The 12,607-nt window shown below is 51.6% G+C and overlaps 1 protein-coding gene across 2 annotated transcripts in view; it reads right to left on the bottom strand.

The window, feature by feature from the left end:
• Positions 1–12,607, bottom strand: part of TSHZ3 (teashirt zinc finger homeobox 3) — an 86,000-nt gene that overhangs the window by 54,725 nt on the left and 18,668 nt on the right. The gene's annotated exons all lie outside the window — the stretch shown is intronic.

The following is a 12,607-nucleotide window of genomic DNA, read 5'->3' as shown; positions in this document are numbered from 1 at the left end:
CACTGACCCTACTGGCCAAGCATGGCAAGGATCACAGCAGGCCTGGGGAACTCCCAGCTAAAATTAAAGACAAAGGAAGTAAACAGGATGCTTAATTAAGACGCAAGCCAGGTGTGGGGAGAACAGCAGGACACAAAGTGCAGAGCACAGCCTCCAGCAGCAGCAGCCTCTCCTCGCCAGCCCAGGGACCGCAGCTAAGGAGCTGCCCTGGGACTTCCAAGGAGGGTGACTTGTCATCCTTGGCTTTTTTTCTTTTCTTTTCTTTTTTTTTTTTTTTTCTTTCAACTTTCCTTCTGGAAACCAGACCTGAACATCCGGGGTGGGAAGACCATCAGATTCAAGTTCACGTATAAACTTTTCCCTCCGCGTCTCCTCCGTGCCCGGGTCCCAGGTGGCGGCGGCGGCGGTGGCGTGGGGCTCCCCCCAGATTCCCACCCCCAGCCATATTGACTCGTTTGTGTGCGAACATTCGCCTGCAGGACTGTAAAAGCTCCCTTTACCAAAATCAATTCAAAGATTCAAAACAATCTATTGAAGAGTTTTGCAGCTAGCTTTTAAACCACTTATAAAAGACAACACACAGGAAAAATTAACCCCTGTGGCTCTATTAGGAACAGTATAATAAATGTACATTTAAAAGATCTATAAACACATATTTATCTGCAAAATGTTCTTGCATAAAACTGTTATTGAAAAGGCTTTCATTTTATCTTTGTGTTATTGTAATTTTATTGAATTGCTTATTCATTCTTTGATATTGTATTTTAATGGTATTATAAATCTGTTTTATGTCTGATAGGAGCCTCATTGTAAACTGATATAACAGATAATATGGCAATTCACCATAAAAATTCTAAACCAAAAATGCAGATCAGAACGCAAAGAAGCACTTTAATTCATTCTCGGTTTCTTTTCATTTTATTTTTTAATTATTTTTCATGTGCCGGTTGCCATCTGTTGATAAAGGATGGTTGTGTGAAACTCACTGTACAACACAATAGGAACTTTTTGTATAATTCTATTCATAAAAAATGATAACAGTATAAAAGCATTACACTCCTCGAGACTGAGGATCATTAGCAAGTTCATTGTATAAACTGATTTAAATTAGTCACTTTTGGAACAAAATCCTTTTTTGCAAAATATCTTATTTTGGGTAATTTTTAGTATCATGAATAATAGAACAAAAAAAACCCCACTTTCTAAAATGTCTCCTATTATTTTTATCCTTTTATTAAAAACAATGGAAAACAATTACGATAAAAGATGGTATCAACATGTAGAGCAATTATGTCATAAACCCAGCCACGGCTCAGAAACTTAGCAGGAAGTTCATTCAATAAAAGTATCTTAACTTGCCATCCCTAAATGATAAAATCTCCAGTATCAGAAAGGAAGTGATGCGGTCACCGATAGTGTGGCAGACACCTGGTCCCGAGACTATGGCTTTACGGCATCCCTGCTGCCTCGCCGTGGGTCCCTCCCGCGGCCGTGGGCATCCCTGCCAGCCTGTGCCATGCTAAACGCCTCTCGTTAGCTTCCGCTCAGACCCCACGGCGGTCTCGTGAAGCCTGGGAAGACGCTTTCCCCGGGTGAGCAGATCTGGACATAGGAGCATGCATCGACACCGTCCCGCTAAGTGTCACACAGTTCATTCCCCTAAAGCAAAAGAACAGCAAGACTCAGGGAGAGACTTGGGGAAAGTGTGGATCACCACCTAACAACTTAGCAACGCTACAGAAACAAGCAAGCTATGAATAGCAGCTGCCACGAGCGCCCGGCTCCGCTGCAGATAAAAGCAGCATGCTATAAACACAAAAGGCTTCTATCCAAAAATACAGAAAATTATTTTTTTTATTCCTTAAGAATTTTGCACATAAATCATTGTTGCCAATAAATTTTTGAAAGGTTCCATCGGGAATTAAATATATATATATATATATATAGAGAGAGAGAGAGAGAGAGTATAGATAGATACATCAAGGTGAAAATCGTTCAATGAGACACAATTAAACCCTGTTCACGAAGTGACAATGGCTAAAGGCCCAACACGGGTGCACAGGTTGACCGAGCCTCGCCCCAGCCGAGCCACAGAAGACACTGCGCAGGAGCCCGCTGTCCCCGCGAGGGTGAGGCGGCCGGGCCCCAGGAAAGCACCTGCCCACCCGCCGGGGGCTCAAGGCCCCCCGAAAGCGCCGCCAGGCAGAAAGAAAGTTTCAACCCCGAGAACTCGGGAAATGGTGAAAATAGCCACCAGGACGGAAACCACCGTAAAATGCCTTCAAGCACCCAGCCGTCAGTGAGACGAGGGCCTAGAAGTAAGCGGGGCGGGGTTGGCGGCGTGTCCCCCAAGACAGGTGCACCCCCAAGACGCAGGCCCCGGGGAGAGGAGCGAGGGGCCCTGCGGCGCCTAATTCTTTCCAGAGTTAACGGCTGATAGAAGTGACGCAGGGGGGATCCCTGGGTGGCTCATGCCAGCGGTTTGGCGCCTGCCTTTGGCCCAGGGCGCGATCCTGGAGTCCCAGGATCGAGTCCCACGTCCGGCTCCTGGCATGGAGCCTGCTTCTCCCTCCTCCTGTGTCTCTGCCTCTCTCTCTCTCTCTCTCTCTCTATGTCTATCATAAATAAATAAAAAAATAAATCTTTAAAAAAAAAGAAGAAAAAGTGACGCAGGGTTTCTCAGCAAACCTCCTGGACCTAAAACGGCGTCGGGACAGTCCGGGGCAGTGTGGCTCTAAACTCCCAGCTCGGAGCCGGAAACGATGCTAAGAATTGGCAAGACCACACGCAGGAGCGATTCCTCACGTGGGTTCGATCCCCGCAGAACCTCACAGAACAGAGGTGCGGGTTCTGCAGAACCACAAACAAAGATCTGCAAGCCGGGACCCAACCCGAGAATCACACCTGTCCCGCGGGGCCCCGCCCACCAGGCAGGTATCCCAGGGACAGAGGCACCCAGACCCCCGGGTTAGTGCTCCCCCCGAGCTCTAGCAAAACGGCTGCCAGCCTGTGCGAGGCCTCCCCTCACTGGCTTCATCCACTCACATCATGTTATGATCCATCCCTGCTGTTGCCTGTGCCTTAGGTTCCCTCACTGTGGCTGTTCTGAAACATTCCGTGGTGAGAATATTATTTATCCTTAAAAAGAAGGAGGAGGAGGAGGAGAGGGTCCAGGCAAAAGCTGTCTTTCCAAGAGCCTACACCTGGAGGGGCAAAGGTGCTCCAGGCTCTGCCCCCCCCCCCCACCGTGAGGGGTGCTATCTGCAGTGTTGGAGGCTGCGTGCTTCCCCAGCCCGCTCCGGGGAGGGAGGGGGAGCTGCTCAGGAGGCCCTGAGTAACCCACCTCTCCCCCCACCTGGGCGTTTACAGGTCGCTGTAATGAAGACGTGGCCAGGTGCTAGGTGCCGCCCAGCAGACGACGCTCCTGACCACCTGGCGGCAGGGAGGCAGGTCTAGCGCGCACCTGGCCAAGGGGAGGTGGGGCCCGGAGGCTGATGTCGCCCCGACTTGGCCCACTGGACTGGCAAGGACCTCGAGCTACAGGCCCGGGCACTCGGGGGGTGGGGGGCTCTGGGGGAGCCTTTTCTCCCTGCTTGCAGGATGCTCCTGGGTCCTGAGCAGTGCTGACCTCCAGGCCAAGAGAAGGAGAAGGGAGAGTGCCGCTCCCTAAGGGCCGCGTGGAGATGCTCAGCAGGTGCACAGCACGGGCCACCGGGCCAGGCCGCCCCAGGATACATCCTCCACGGACCTGAGTTTCTGCCTCAAGGCCTTCAAATCGTAGCCTGGCAAGCGTCCGCGTATTGTCTTGCGCTTCCCACGACGTAAGGAATGTAAAATGGAGTCGGCGTCGCAGGGTGACAGTAATCACACACAAGTAAGATAGTGTATTTTATCATTTTCTCTTAAAGTTCCTCCCAGCTCCCCCCCGCCAGCTCCTTATATTCCAAGGTAATCCTCTGAACCCCATTAATCATTCCAGTGTCGAGCCAGGTAATGATGGAGAGGCGAAGGCCTCTGCTCAGGGGGTGTCAGGTGCACGGACGGGGCCGGGCACTGCTCCCAGCCCCAGTGCCTGCCCTCACGGCACCCTCGGACGTGCCCCCGAAGTGCCCCACAGGTGCCTCTTCTCGGGTGTGCTGCTTTTTAGCTCCTCGTTAGAGAATGAGTACTTTCCGTTACTTTTACGAAGCTTCACGGGGGCCTCAGGCTCCACCTGGAACTGCACTAAACACCCACCAGCGCCGGGGCTGTGGGAAAACAGACTCAGGTCTGGGAAAGTCAAGGGTCCCAACGGGAGCCGGGCAGCCTGGTCAGGAGCACCCAGTGTGGGCTACGGAGGCCACGCATCCTCTGGTCTCCCTGACATGCGCAACAGCAGGGCCCGTGTGGGACGTGCAGCTTCCCCTCTAGGCTGAGAGAGAGAGAGAGAGAGAGAGAGAGAGAGAGATTACCTGCAAGAGTCGAGGCCAGGAGTAAACGAAGTGAGAAGCACTGAATTTCTGAGTGAGTGAATAAGTGAATGAATTAGTGAATGAGGGCAGAAGAAAAGAAGAAAGATGACTTCCGTTTGGGGTACTTAGTTTTTTTTTTTTTTTTCCTATCATCACACGGGCAAGCGTGCGTGTGCCTGTGCGCGCGTGCATGTGTGTTGGGTGTGTACTGTGTTGGGCAACCTGCTTCTTTCCACGCAACGTTGAGGGGTGAGCATTTCTCTCCCGCGGGAGCTGTTTTAAACACGCCTCGGTCGGTCGTGAGAGCTGAGACAGCCCCGAAGGGGAGACCGTCCACAGTCCCAGGCGCCAGAGGCCAGGCGCCCTGTCCCAGCAGGGAGCACCCACCGCAGCCCGCCGCCGCCCGGCCCTCAGGCTCCGGAGCAGAGCCTCCCGTGGGTCTCCACGACGGGCACCGGCCGTCTCTGCTCCTCCAGGGCTTGAAGTGTTTTAAAAATGAGAAGAGAAAGAACACCAGGATTCCACGACGAGCTCCTGGAGGTGGGTTTCACGATACTTTATTTCAGACATCAAGACCCATGAGCCTTGCCATTTAAGTGAAAAGACAAAAAGCATCATTCGGTCAGTGCCCATGTTTCCTTTTCTATTTCTTTTTCTTTTTTTCTTTTTTCCTTGACGTCTGTTGAGGTTTCTGTTTCTCACCTCTACGAGGATTCAAAGTCAAAGAACTCTACGAGGCGGGAGCACGTGAGGTTTCTGGGCGCCCGGCGGGGCACAGCGGGATTATGGACACCCCGATGACTCCGTCACCTTCGTAAACCCGCAGCGACATCCATACCGGGGCCCCCAGAGGGGCCTGGCTTCTGCCCAGGAGACACAGCGGGACAGACCCACCTTTGTCCCTTGCCCCCGCGTGAAAACCTGGGTCCATGACAACTTTGCCACGCTGCCCCACAGCTCGGGAAGGTTCTGTCCCAAATGGTGCAAGGCTGCAGCCCTGCACACACACGCGTACACGGGCCCCTGTGCATCTGGAAATGCTGCGGCGTCCTCCCTGGGTGGCCCGTCCATGCACCTGCAGCAGCAACGGTGGGCAGCAGGCTGCGTGCGGGCCGCCCTCGCGGTGGGGATCGACCAGGGCCCGACGTGGCAACCAAAGGCAGGAGGTCAGCCTGTCTGAGGCACACCAACTGGGCCGGCTCTCGGGCGGGCCGTCAGCCTGCACGGGCGAGGGCCCGGAGTCCGTGCACAACCACGCACTGCTGGCCTCCAGGACGGGCGAGAGGCGCCCGGGATCCCAGCCCTAGGAACACGGCCAGTGGAGCTTTTAAAGCACTACTATTATTTTTTTTGCTTTAGGAGACCTGTGAGTTTTCCATAATTAGAAAGCAACTGTTACAATTTTCACTTCTACGGTTTTACGATCTGAGATCTCGAGTAGCAAGATTTGGCCCCAAGTTCATTCTTACAGTTGACTTCGATCCCCATCCCCGTGCACACCATTGCGCCAACCCGGGGACAACTCATACGGTTTTATTTCAACGCGCCGATTTCTCAGGTGCCGCCGGGAGCTGCGTAAGAGTCAAGAGTCCTTTCCTTCGCCCTCCCCGCCTCCCCCTGCTTGCAAACCCAAAGCAGTGAGGAGAGGCCTGAGGCCAGGCCTTGGAAGGGGCTGCAGCAGCGGGGACCCCCCCAACACCCCACTCCGGGTTGGAGGCCGCATGCTGACCTGCCGTGTATGGGACTTCCCCGAAATCTGCCCAGGCAGCCTTTGCCAACCGACTTCCTGACACAATAGGCCCTCTCCCTGCACGCCCATTGCCTTCCAAAACAAGGCACAGCCACCCAACTTGGAGAGGCGGAGGTATCCTTGCACAATGTAGGCCAAGTCCGGAGGGGAAGACACTTTAAAATTAGAGACTCTCTGGGCACAGTGATTCCACGGAAGCGCAGTGATATATATATATATATATTTTTTTTTTTAAATCCCCCCTCGATTCCATGAGTGGAAAGTGAAGAAACCATTTTCATATGAGCATATTTTTCTCCAAGGAACAGTTAGGAAAATGCTGATGTGGTGTCTCAATACATTTTACTACGATGCCATCAATTACATAAAAACACAATTAAGTCACTGTTTCAAAATCCTTAAATATTATTCAGCCAAAACCCAAAAGGACATTTGCAGCGTTGTACGGTCATTATCTACGGCGCTGCATGCGGTGGCCAGCCACCTCGCCGCGCTCGGCAGGAGCTAAACATAGCGGACGCACAGCCACAGCGCCTCTCCGTCCGGGCCGCGGGCCCCGCAAGCATCCTCAGGTGACAGGGACGCCGGGGGAGCAGCCTTCCGCAGCCCGAGCACAGAGCCAGCTTTTAAATCACTCCACGCCTTGGCCAGTTGGGTTCGGCCAGGCGGTGACCGCGAGCACCCGGGCTGTTCTCTCTCCAATGCTGGACTCTGGTTTTTCTGTCCATCCATCAAATGCGCTGAATCTAAAGGGCTCTGATCCTGGGAACTTAATACCTATTTTTTCTGTCATCCAGAAGATGTGAATAAAAAGGGCCCAAAGTCTGAGATTCCTACGGGGACGCGTCTACTTTCACATTCGTATCCTTTTTTTAGACGCGTGGAGACATGCTTTCGGCCCTGCGAGGCGGGAGGAGGGGAGGCCGGCCGGGCTGCTGCATTACCTAAGCTCTGACAGCCAGTTAACGTCACGAGCACACTCCCACATGGCTGTGGGAGGGGAAATGCGTGCAACCTTTTTGGAGAACAATTTGGGGTATTTATCATTTTGTTCGCTTGCACACACCCTTTCGGCTAGCAGCTCCCCCTCTGAGGACCGTACCCCACCAAGATGTAAATGGAAGGATGATCGCCGCATGAGGGCCGTGCAGGGTGCTCAGGGTGCTCGGGGTGCCCAGGCTGGCCAAAGGAAAGACAGGGAGCAACCCGAACGTCCACCCCGAGGGGAATGCACTCGTCGGAGGAAACGCCACCCCCAGAAAGCACGAGGTGGCCCCGAGGTGGCCCCGAGGAACACAATACCATAAACAACAAGGGACACAACCTAACGTGATACAGCGTGGCCACTGAGACACAGGTTTTGCCACCATTTTCTCACGGAGCTGTAATGCAGAGAGCGGAGTTGAAAGAATTTTACTTACCCGTATATACCCACCCACCACCTAGATTCTAACTTTAACGTTTTACTTTCCTCGCTCCATCACATATGTGTTTATCCATCCACTCGCGTGTCCTCCTTTCGGATGGCACGTCAGAGTAAACCGCAGACATCTGAGATGTATTTCTGGTTGCAAGTCGAAAGGTACGACGTAGGGGTGGGTATGTGCATTTACGATTTTAAGGATCCAGGAAGATACACCACAAGCCGGCAACCGGGCTTGCCCCTCGGGAGGGGAGCTCTCCTTTAATTGTTTGCCCTTTGGTTCTCTTGGATTTTGTATCTGGTGCATTATTGCTTTTTTAATAAAAAAAAAAATTAAAATGCATTTAGTTTCACATGAGGGGAAGCTACTGTCAAACCTTGCGGGGCTCTGTATCCAGAGCTTCTGCAGAGGAGCCCTGCACACATGGAAGCCTGGGCGTGTGTGTGCATGTGCGTGCGCATGTGTGCGCGCGTACACGTGCGTGCATGCACACACGTGCACACCCACGTCCGGATACTCGGAGCCCTCGGAGTGAGAGTGGGGCTTGTCTCTCCTGAGATACCAGTCTCTGCCACTTTCTCATGGAGCTGAAATGTCAGGGTGTGGGGCAAGGACCTTACGGAGACTCATTATCTAATTTCCAAGTAAGCAGCCGGACAAGGCTGCGTGTTTGCTGCCGTGAGAGACCACAGAGCACGTGGAATGCATTAAGGACAGGCGGCCCCTCTGTGTGAGGTTAGCTGTGCTCTCTGAGTGCCCATGTCTCGGCCTCTCTTACTGTAAACATCTGTGCAACTTCAAATAAATATCCTCCCAGAGCCTCATGCAGCCCCGAGTCCTGAAACAAACCCTCAGCAACGAGGACCAGGATGCAAGGGCAGGGAAACCCAAAGCTCCAGGAGAGAAGCAGGGCCCGGCCCTGCGATAGAAACGCGCGTGACCGTCCAGAATGCGAAGCGCTCACCAGACTGCTGAGAGGCCTCGGTTTTGTTTCTGCAAAGCAGCAGCAAGCGAGTAAAAGGCCGTAAGAAAACATATATAATTATCATGATCACGTTGAGCAGTACCGTAGGCCAGACGTTCAAAAAATAATAATTAATACTAATTCCACAGCCATACGTGATGTGTTCCTACAGTTCCCTTCTCTCCCAAGACCCGCCGCCTGCCGCGCTAGACGTTGAGCCTCGGGGCCACGAGGTGCATGTCTGCCCAGCAGCGATGCTTTTCCATAGACGTTTTAAAGCCTGGGAATCACATTCCCACATTGTTAGAGGTAGTAAAGCAAAAAGAAAATTGAAATAATTAAAGATGTGATGAGTTACGCCGACATAACGGGATAAATACCTGAAAAACCCTTCCTTCCCTACACATGAAAGGGCCCCAGGAGCTTATGAAAGGTAGGGTGGGGGGGGGGATGTAATTATTGGCTAGCATTCTGCTTCTGTTGGAAAACATGCACGAGGCGAGTTTTAAAAACTCCCTTTGGGAAGAACAAGACCGTGAAAACACTTGCTTCAACCAAGGTACTCGTACACGTACCTGCGTGCGTGTATCTGTGCTCGAACACGCACAGTGACACACGCGCGTCCCTACACATGCAGGCCCACGCCATCTATATACAACTGGACCAGGCATTTTACCAAAAGATGCTAGTACGCAGGCGATCTGTAGGGCATCACGCACCTAAAAAGGTATCCTGCGTGTTACCTACACCTCAAAATTCAATACATGCAACGAGACCAATTATACTGGTGGGGAGGGGAAAGCCTAAAAGAAATGAGGAAACCAACTGCCATATTCTCTTATTTGCGTAGTGCTCTCCCCTTTCCAGGGTTTATTTGGACAGTGTCTCTGGTTGCATCTGCAAACCAATACATCTGCCTTCAGATCACTAAGGCATTTGACAACATCATTTCAGAACCTTTAGTTACTGAGATATCAATAATTAAATGCATTCAGTTCACACTTTGTTCTTGTGGATACCAGCTATTTATCTCTGTCCTCTGAAGAAGCTAATGGTATAATGGGCAAAACATCAAGAATAATTAAGAAAAACGTTGCTATAAAGTCTGTCAGAAGAAATAATAACTTTTATCCAGGACCCCGGCTAGAATTCACTTAGGATCCACCCAGGACCAGCGCATCTTGCTGAAAAATGAAATGATAAACCCACCTCAGGGAAGGACCGCGTGGCATCCCCGAGCTGCTCCTCTGATGGGGTGTGTGGGGAAAGGCCTGGATGTGTGCAAGAGTCCTCGGCTGCGAAACGGGAAGGGGGTGTGGGGCGGGTGCTGCGGGCACCCCAGGCTGGGGACGGGCTCTCGGGGCGGCGGGGGGCGGCCGGGCTGCCGTGGGCAGCGGGGCTAACCGGCTTCAGGAGGACCCTGGTCGAGCCATCAGTGCTCCAGGCCTGCTTGCATAATGAGGTGCTAGTAAACACACAAGTTTCCAGAATATCTTCTGCAAGGACTGGCCAGTTAAATTATAAGGAACAGGTTCATTATTCTTTCCCAGAAAGCATCGTCTGGCTCCTTCCAGAGCCCAGTAACAAATAAAAAGGGAGAAACTCTTCTTATTTTTTTTCTGTGGTTTTTTTTTTTTCCCCCTAAGTAAGGGTCAGGCCTACCTGGTAAACTAGGCCTCCAAAGAGAAGATTCAAATCTTAAATCAGTGAACAATTAATGAGAACCCCGTATACTTCCTGCAGATATGGTAACTGAAGAGTAAAGAATGGTCTGGAAGCATTTGGGGAATATAAAAAATAGTGAAAGGGAATAAAGGGGAAAAGGAGAAAAAATAAGCGGGAAATATCAGAAAGGGAAACAGAACATGAGACCCCTAATTCTGGGAAATGAACTAGGGGTGGTGGAAGGGGAGGTGGGCGGGGGCTGGGGGTGACTGGGTGACGGGCACTGGGGTGGGCACTTGACGGGATGAGCACTGGGGATTATTCTGTATGTTGGCAAATTGAACACCAATAAAAAATAAATTTATTAAAAAATAAAATAAATAAAAATAAAAAAAAAAGAATGGTCTGGAAGCTTAGCCAGGGAAGTCAGCCTCCAGGAGGCAGCCTCTCAGACGAGCCCTTGTCCCTTATCTGCATATTTTTTCAAAAAAAAAAAAAAAAAAATCTCTATTTTCGTTGTCGCCTACACGGGAGTACCTTCCACCGCTGCCTGCTTATGTGCGACTTGTTAGTCATCCCCCCGGAGGGGTGACACATCAACTCCCCCGACGTCTACCTGTAAACTTCAAAGCGCCACACTTGTAGAAGTCAACGCTCCCGTATCTTCATTAAATTCTACAAGCCTTCCCAATCTTGGTGAGCAAATTTATTACACGGGAAAAAAAAAATGGGTATCTTGTTATTAATGACAAAGGTATGGAAAACGCGGGATGGAAACGCGCGGCCCAAACTCAAGGGGAAGAAACGTTACAGGAACTGCTTTGTCAACCCTAATTGTGTAATTACTTCTTGGCTTGGTCACCTAAGCTCGGAGCAAGAAATCAGAGACAGTGGTAATTTCTTACTGCTGAAATGAAGGTGTCAAGCTGTCTTGTGTGTTCTGTGTAAGCGGAGCTAAAGTTTACATTTATATCATGTTACCACAATTACCATCTTCCCGAGCACGCCGAGAAATTAGTGGTATAAGGTCAGCCCTCACAACAGGCACACCAAAGTGTGCTTGCACAAACATTTATTTAATTTAGCCAGAGGGGAGGCGTCTCTGCTTTTGGTCACAGCCCCGGCCTCATTGCTCACCGGCGAAATTGGTGAACTGCTACCGGCAACGTGCATACTAACGGCAATAAAATAATCTTTAAAAACGGTGTTAATAAAGTGGCTACTAATAATAACTAACCACTAGATGGCTTTAGATTTTTCACCTCCGAATATCTGAAGGTGAATTATTCATGGTCTTTGGGGCTGTCTGCTTACCTGGGTAAAAGGCCCCGTGTCAAGGCCGCCGGTGCGGGGAGCCCGCGGGAGGGCCCCGGCGGGGCACAGCACATCTGGGACAAGGAGGGCGGCTGGGAGGGGGGGGCTCTGCTCCTTGCTCACCTGCAGCCCCCCCACCCCCAGGTGGAGAGACACCGACAAAGGGCGCAGCATCCTAGCTCCGGTGCCACCGGCCTTCGGGCAGCTGAGAACAAGGACCACATGCGCCCCCCCCCCAAAAAAAAATAAGATTTTTTTCACACCCAGTACGAACCACTCCTCATTCTAATGAAAAATAAGAGAGCAGAGGCGCAAGTAGGAAGAGAGAGAGAGAAAAAAAAAATGAAATTCCATTATAACTGGCTTCCTCAAGCTCCAGCCTAGGATGTGAGTAATCACAAAAACTGTAATATCAGCTTTTTCTGTTTTCCTTACACTGGGTTCCTCCTTTATTTCCTTTCAAAGAGGGTCAAGATCTTTTTCTTTTTTTTTAATTCATAAAAGCCGCTTTGTGATTACTGAAAGGTTGGTTTCTCTCTGGAACAGCTCTGCCTTCTATGAGAGTCTGAAACTGGGTGGTGGTGGGCGGGCGGGGGGGGTTGGGGGCAAAAAAATAAAACTCTCACGAAAATCTGTCCGCAGCTTCTCGGAGTGGACCTCCAGTCTCCTGCCCTGCGTCAGCTCCTGGGCTTCTAGAAACTTCTAGTGGACAAGGGGGCAGCTCCGAGGTGGCTGGCCGGCACGCCTGGACGGGGGGCCGCACGCAGAGGCCTTGGGACGTGGCCTCCACGCTGCAAAGTCCGGGACCCCCAGCCACTGGGGTCCCAGGTCCCCCCCAGCCCGCACCCCGTCCCATCACGGCCCAGGGCCTCCCACCAGCGGCACCCAACTGGAACTCCTCCAGCCCATTCCCTCCCGCCTCCAGTCTCCACCACCTCCCACCCGAGATTGCCAGGAGGGTGGGGAGATACAAACAAATGTAGTTCGCCGACAGGCTGTGTGGTCCACATCCCTTTGGACTCAAATCATCAATGAGCTT

Source organism: Canis lupus, chromosome 1, assembly GCF_048164855.1.
Source record: "Canis lupus baileyi chromosome 1, mCanLup2.hap1, whole genome shotgun sequence".
Lineage (NCBI taxonomy): Eukaryota > Metazoa > Chordata > Mammalia > Carnivora > Canidae > Canis > Canis lupus.
Note: the sequence above shows the minus strand (reverse complement) of the source record. Positions and strands in the feature narration are given on the sequence as shown.